Below are 7,808 nucleotides of genomic sequence, written 5' to 3' on the forward strand. Positions count from 1 at the left end.
CAGGAATTGCTTACTCTACCTTTAAGGCAATGTGGGCTGCAGTTGGGGCTGAATAAAAATATTGATTTTCAGATTCATTGTGATCTTCATTTGAACAATCCCAGTATCGATTCTTAAAATCCCGAATCGAAATGAGAACTTGTGTATCGGAATCAAATCAAATCGGTACATCTGTGTCAAAATTCAGCCCCAGGATCAGAAATGAATGGGGGCCTGGGGCAAAATGCTACCAAAAGTGACAAAAATTCCCCCAAAATGTAGTGGCAAAAAAATGCTCTCATAATGAGTTTGTCTGTTTTTCAATTCATAACATCTGAAATATTTTTTTCATATTCTATTCTAGGTCTAAGAATTATTACACATAAAATTTCACAAATTTTTTTTTTAATAAATTGATTATCCATCCATCCATCCATCCATCTTCAACCGCTTATCCGAAGTCGGGTCGCGGGGGCAGCTGCTCCAGCAGGGGGCCCCAAACTTCCCTATCCCGAGCCACATTAACCAGCTCTGACTGGGGGACCCCGAGGCGTTCCCAGGCCAGTGTGGAGATGTAATCTCTCCACCTAATCCTGGGTCTTCCCCAAGGCCTCCTCCCAGCTGGATGTGCCTGAAACACCTCCCTAGGGAGGCGGCCAGAGGGCATCCTTACCAGATGCCCAAACCACCTCAACTGACTCCTTTCGACGCAAAGGAGCAGCGGCTCTACTCCGAGCTCCTCACGGATGACTGATCTCCTCACCCTATCGCTAAGGGAGAAGCCCGCCACCCTTCTGAGGAAGCCCATTTCGGCCACTTATACTCGTGACCTAGTTCTTTCGGTCATGACCCAGCCTTCATGACCATAGGTGACGGTAGGAACAAAAATTGACCGGTAGATCGAGAGCTTTGCCTTTCGGCTCAGCTCTCTTTTCGTGACAACGGTGCGATAGAGCGAGTGCAATACCGCCCCCGCTGCCCCGATTCTCCGGCCAACCTCCTGCTCCATTGTCCCCTCACTCGTGAACAAGACCCCGAGGTACTTGAACTCCTTCACTTGGGGCAATACCACCTTCCCTACCTGTAGTACGAATAAATTGATTATAGTGAGTAATAATGTTTTTAAATTAGAAACCTTATGCCCTCATAAAGGTAAAAAAAATTAAATGCCCCTGAAAATCAAATCTCGGGGGCAAATATTGTCTCTAATGGAAAAGTACATTTCTTACACTGCCCAGCACAAGCTAAAGCCATACACATTCAGACAAACAATTTGGCTTTTTTTAAGAGTCCTGCCATTAGCGTTGTACCTTTAATAGGATGTGCTAAATAAAAAATATTTAATTTTAAGTCTCAAGACATCCTCTATTCAGTTGTGGTCTGTCTAGCTTTTTTTTAATGCAACAAAGCATCTTATGTAGATGTTCACATGAAGAAATTTGTCAGACTGGGCTCATGTGAACCCAAAACCAGCCTAATTTGACATGGCTTCCTTGAGACTGATTAGTCGACTGGTTGTTCTGACAACACACCATTTAGACTATTATGTAAAAGCATAGTTCTACACATCCCTAATTTAAAAATCAGAATTAGGGTAAGCTGTTCCTAAGAAATTCCTTCTTTTAGGTAGAGATTGCCTCTTGTCCAGAATTTTGCTTTGCGCCTTCTCATTCAGTTTTACTCTGACAGAAAAACCCCCATAATGTCTCTAAGTAAGTGGCTACAAATAGACAATTGCTTTAACAGACTGATCTCGGTGATGAATGGTGAGTCTGAATTCCAGTCCAAAGGCAGCAGCTCTGGAAGCTCTTACTGGGAAATGCAAACAGTGTTCCTATGACAACGGTGTGGTGCCGCAAACCTTCGCTCCAAGCTTCTATGAGGAGATAGAGAAAAGAAAGTAAAAGAAGCATGGTTGTCCATTTGCACCAGCACTTTACAAGTGTCACTCTGGCGGCACACAGTCCAAGTGTATTTTGACCACAAAATTGGCATCCTTACCAAGTATTTAGATCACAGAGGAGTTTTTATGGAAAGATATTTCCCAGAACTAGAATATGTCCTTGACGTGAAGACATATTGCCAAGTTGTTGATGTAGACTTATAAATAAATTGAGGAAGTAAAGGTTGCCCTAATAAACAAGATAAAGTTGCTGTGTCTTGTTGAAAGACCTTCCCCAAACTGGTTGTCCATTTGCACCAACACTTTATGAGTTTCTCACATTCTGACCATAATCGACATCCTGATCAAATATGTTTGGATCATGGTGAAGAGTTTATGGATACGACACATGTGAGCTCCATTTTCCAGGTGAAATGTCCACTGAGAGGCACCAAAAGCAAGTTTTTTTTTGTTGTTGTTGTAAATTATGTAACATTAAAGATGAATGCATTATTAAACATACACCCTAAAGGCCCAAGCACACTGATGCCAAAATTCTTCTTCGTTCTTCACTCAGAGTCAAAAAGATGACACATCTGCGAAACATCTGAGCAATGACAAACTGTTTGCGAAAAGACACAGCTGTAGGAGGCATTTAGAGGAGTATTTAAATATGAGTATGCTCAAGACTACATGTAAAACATTAATTATATGACATAAAAATGTGTTACTTCATGCCTCATTATATGAGTAGAATTCACACAATATCAGTAAAAGAAGCTGTATTAACCACTCGACGAAGTAAAATATGCAGTAGATAATGTGTAATTTGTAATGTTTACCTTGTGCATTCATGGCGCTAATGCACAAACATGCTACACACATTCATAATATGTGCCGGTTACACCGTTAGCATTATTTATGATGACACTGATACTACTGCAAAGATGGGTGTATAAAAGAATGTTAATGGGTAGAATACAGACAAAAGAATGAAGATATACATAAGATAACATACCTTACTTTGGGTAGATCTGTGAATGGCTTTCAGCTACAGATGGCACATGAGTGAATGGGCACTTAAGAGTATTTGAGAAGATTTGATTCCTTTTGTAGACTGATTAAACAAAATAATCACATGACATGTTTTGGAAAATGTCTCTCAGCAAATGATCGTACAGATATAGGTAAATTTGTACCAGCTCGCTAATAACTCTACAGGCCATCTTAACTGCCTGCAATGGAATTAGCGGTCAGTCTCAAAGTAGGTGGAGCTCCTGGTCACACCTACCGATAACATGGACCAATGGCAGTAAGAATGTGTTTAGCATCCAGAAAGGAATTTTCCTGAAAGTTTGCACTGGCGCTCTGTTATGAACCACTGAAACAAACTCAAAAACACCTTTTTGGATAGATTTTGTAAACACAGGTAAGGTAAACCGGTAAAGGTTTAATGCTGAATTAATGCAAAAATGTCTAATGGGGATGGTCCTTGTCAATAATTTGGCACAGTGGGTTCAATGTCAGGGTACTGGAACATTCGGTAGCAACATGTTGCATTCCGTGTGATCATGTGGCCTTATGCCTACAGCCAAATCACGCCCAACACATACACATACATGCACACTTTTTGAGAGATAATCCTTTGAGAGTTTTGCGTAGCTTTTGAGTGAAACGTAGCTAGCTGCATAAAATGACATCTTCAAGACCAAGCAGAAGCCTATGCCAATTTGTAGTGATGCCAGTAAGCGGTATGCCCAGCACTAACTTTTCTTTTCAGCAAATCAGTTTGTACAACTTTGCATACAACATCATGTAAATTATGTTTATAATTCCTTATCTCAAGGAAAAGCTGATAAATGTTATATTGTGAGTTTCCACCTACACCACACACACTTTTCAGAAAGTTCCTACGCCCCTGACTAAAGCTATTTTCGCTCGCCCAGTTCAGTCCAAGGTTGAGGTTTGAGCAGACAACACACAATTTCATGGATTCTAAATGCTATGATCACAATGAATGGTTCTGGTCCAATTAATGCTGGAACATACATCCAACCATACGAATTATGAGAATTCGGAAAACTGTTCATTGAAGACATCCTTGGGGTGGACAGAATAAACATTGAGCGGTTAAGATATTTGCAGTAACAGCAAATTGCTCAGTGACTTGGCAGCAAGAGGGAAGGAGAGGGAGCCAGGGGTCCCGAGGGAGAAGAGATGGGCAAGCGAACAAAGCGAGTGATTGGTACTCTGCGGGCCAGTGACATCTCTCATGCAGGGGAAGTGGAAGAATGTTGGGAATGTGTTGAATTCACATGCGCACGCCTCCCACAGAATCCTGGCCTTGCTGAGGGGGAATCAATGGGAGCTCTGTGGTGTCTGCACGTGGCACTTCCTCCAGTACAAACACTACGCCTCAGCCCGGAGGACACCCACCAGCAAAACACTCATGCACAGACAAAAAACACATACATCTCTCGCTTCCAAATGACCTTATGATACCTCTGACTATGTTTTGAACTTTTGCATTGAGTCTTTTTGTCCACTTAGCACTGTTTGAGCATTTCTAACAATACGGGAACTGAAAACTAACTTCATAAAGGAAATGAGGATCCGTAGTGTACAATTTATAGCTATCTTTATACAGCATGTGCATAATAGCATACTATTTATGCAGTATTCAGTATGTGAATAGTCATAAGACCTACTATATGTCAAGGATACAGCAGAGCATGTGGAATAGTGTGTCCCGAAATGCATTGCTTGACTTGACTTTCCACTACCAATGAGAAATCAGAAGAAATATTAGCCATGCTTGTAACATCTTTTTCTTGACTCACAAAGTTGGATTAAAATGCAATATCACAGTAATCTGAAAAAGGACATTATATTTAAATAAATAAACGGTTATTTTATAAGAGATAAAAGCAATTGAGACAGCCTAAACAGTTAGAAGAACTGTGGCAAGTTCTCCAAGACGCTTGGAACATCCTATCTGCCAACAACTAAGAAAAACAGGTGTACCTAGGTGCTGTTTAGAAGGCAAAGGTGGCCACACCGAATATTGATTTAGCTATTGTTATGTTTAATGGTCTTTGTGTGATATTAATTGATAAATGAAAACTATTTATGGCATTATTTTTTAAGTCATCCTAACTATTTTTCACAAGTGCCTAAAACTTTTGCACAGTACTGTATATTTCTGAGATGATAAATGGCCGCAACTCACAGAATTACAAGCAACGAGCAACAATGAGTCATGTGCCAACAATGTAGCATAATACTGTTTGAAACAACCCAGTCTCGTGAAAAGTCATATAATAAGTACTATGACATGGTGTGATTGTAAGAAATTGAACAAGTTGGCTCATACAAAAATTTACAACTTTTACTCCCATAGAATCAAATAAATTAACAACATTAATGTATCTTACATTGTTTAAATTTATCATAAAACCATTATTATGTAAATTGATGTCCCTGCCATTGTATAAGGTACATATATTACAATAAAAAAAATAGCTTCTAAAAAAGCAATACCCAACAAGTAGGTGAATCTCCAGAAGTGGTTCTGGAAAAATCTTTTAAAGTCTTTTACCTAATAAAAACGACTTTTTAATTATAGGGCTTGGATTAAAATGGCACAGCAAGATGATAAAATGTTCCATACTAATCAGAGGAGAAATCGGAGAGCACTCCCAGTAAATCACGGAAGACTCCAGCCCTCCTGCATATTTATAAGGAAAAATTCATTCTTGCCTCTGTCATAAACTCTTTGTTAATCTCTAGCTGTTTTATTCTGTGACATTTTTTCACATAAACCCTATAGAGAAAAACATGCATATAGCCCAAATGGCTTGTGGCAATTAGATTAAGTACAGGGTCTGACATAGTATCTGAATGTGAATGGCCAAAACCCAGCATGGAACTGTGTGGTGCAGACTACTTTTGGGTGTTTTATTATCACCAAGTGCATACAAGTCTGTGGAAGTCTGTGAAGAATTTCCATACTGTACAAATTAAATTGGCCCTTAGAGGGGTATGGAGGTCTTACTTTTGTTTTAAAGGTGCACTCAGTAATTTATTTATTTAAATATTTTTGTCATGTTGGACTTACATTGACTCCTTGTGGTGTGGATGCAGCATCTTTCAAAAGCAATTGTTTTGAGTTACTGATGCCATTTTAGAAATCCTCAGTTAGCCATAATTAATTTAATCCATAAGTGAAAGTGTCCAATAACAGGGAGATTAAGCAGGTAGTATACTTGTTATCCAAACATGGCTGCCCCGATGAGGGGACCCTCTCCATGTAGACTTAAACAGTTTTTATAAGGTTATTAAAAAGAAGTCTTGATTTCAAGTGCTCTTAATTTTATGCATATGTTGAAAAAAAAAACATTTATGAAAAAATGCACCTTTAAAGATCAGAGAGCAGAGCATAGAACAATTCCAAATAGAGTTGACTGTAGAAATGACAGAAAAGTCATTTGCAATTTGATATGCCACTTGATTCTATTTAAGGTTGTCTGTTGGTGTCAAATACAAGGTTAAGTTAGTTCAGACTTACTGATGCCTATATGAATTTTATATGTAGGCATGCTTGTTCACATATGTCCTGACATTCTTTTAAAGACCCTGAGAAATGGTTTGAGAAGCACATTTTTATTTCCCATGTTGACGTATTTCAAATAGAAACAGAAATTCTGGGCAAGACATATAAAAGGTCACATCCCCACTTTTTTTTAATAGACTATAGCCTCATTAAAAGTTCATGAACTAAAATATACAAAACACTCAGTTCCCCTTCTGTCGCTCTCTCCACGTTGTGTCGGAGAAGCGACACTAGGGGTCTCTCTTGAGCGCCGATATCCACCTCTGATCTATGAAAAAAGGCCAATGAGAGTTGGCAGCCGGTATTTGCATGTCCCGCCCCCGGACATACGGGCATTTAAGCGGCGCAAATACGGGAGTTCATTCAGAAAAATTCTTCGGAGCCGATGGTCTGTCTGCAGTTTGCTGCGAGTTTACACACCACTATAAACGTTCCTGTTTCCTCTGACGATCTGCATGCTGTTGGATCTTGACGGCGCACAACAGCGGCTTTCTCCTTCACATTGCACGGCGTGCATTGTTGCCCCTGAGCGCTTCGACAGCGCAGACACACACACACATTGTGTATTTAAAAGAGCAAATTCCTATTAAAAGAGTAATTTCTCTAAAAGAGAAACGTCCTTTTCAGGACGCGTCTTTTTCAAGATGCCCTTCCGCCCCTGTATTGTTCCTGGATGCGGTAGAGTGCTCTCTGCTTCAGACGGCCACAGGCGCTGTCTCGTGTGTTTGGGCCGCGATCACACCGAGGCGGCGTTTGTGGATGGTTCATGTTCTCACTGCGAGAACATGACCATGACCACGTTGCGGTCGCGGCTTGCTTTCAACAGAAAGCAAGCCACCCCAGCTGCACCCCGCATTGCTCCTTCTTCCCACGGGATTGAGGACGATGCGGTTGGCGCTGGGGGCGATTTGGGGGCGGCAGCGGGTGCAGTTTCGCCAGGTAGCCCCCCGCGAACCTCCCGTTCCCTGACACGCTCGCTGGTCCCCGTCCATGCTCGCGCGATAGCAGCTCGCCTCACGGCCTGGCTGTCTATCCTCCCTAGCCTGAAGCAGATGAGCTCGCCGCTGCATCGGAGAGTGTGATGTCTGATGCCGAGGACTCCCCTGGACTGCCGCCTTCGGGCCAGCAGGCCCAGGCTGAGGCCGACGCTCAGATGTCTGACATGCTTTCCCGGGCCGCCGTGAGCGTGAGGTTGGATTGGAACCCTCCATCCTCCCCACAGCCTTCATGGTTGGATGACTGGTTCCTGGGGGCAGCGCGCCGTTCGCGGCCTCGCATCCCCCGGTCCCGTTTTTCCCGGAGGTGCATGACGAGCTGACGTCTACGTGGAGAGTC

The sequence above is a fragment of the Xyrauchen texanus genome, chromosome 8 (assembly GCF_025860055.1).
Source record: "Xyrauchen texanus isolate HMW12.3.18 chromosome 8, RBS_HiC_50CHRs, whole genome shotgun sequence".
NCBI classification, from domain to species: domain Eukaryota; kingdom Metazoa; phylum Chordata; class Actinopteri; order Cypriniformes; family Catostomidae; genus Xyrauchen; species Xyrauchen texanus.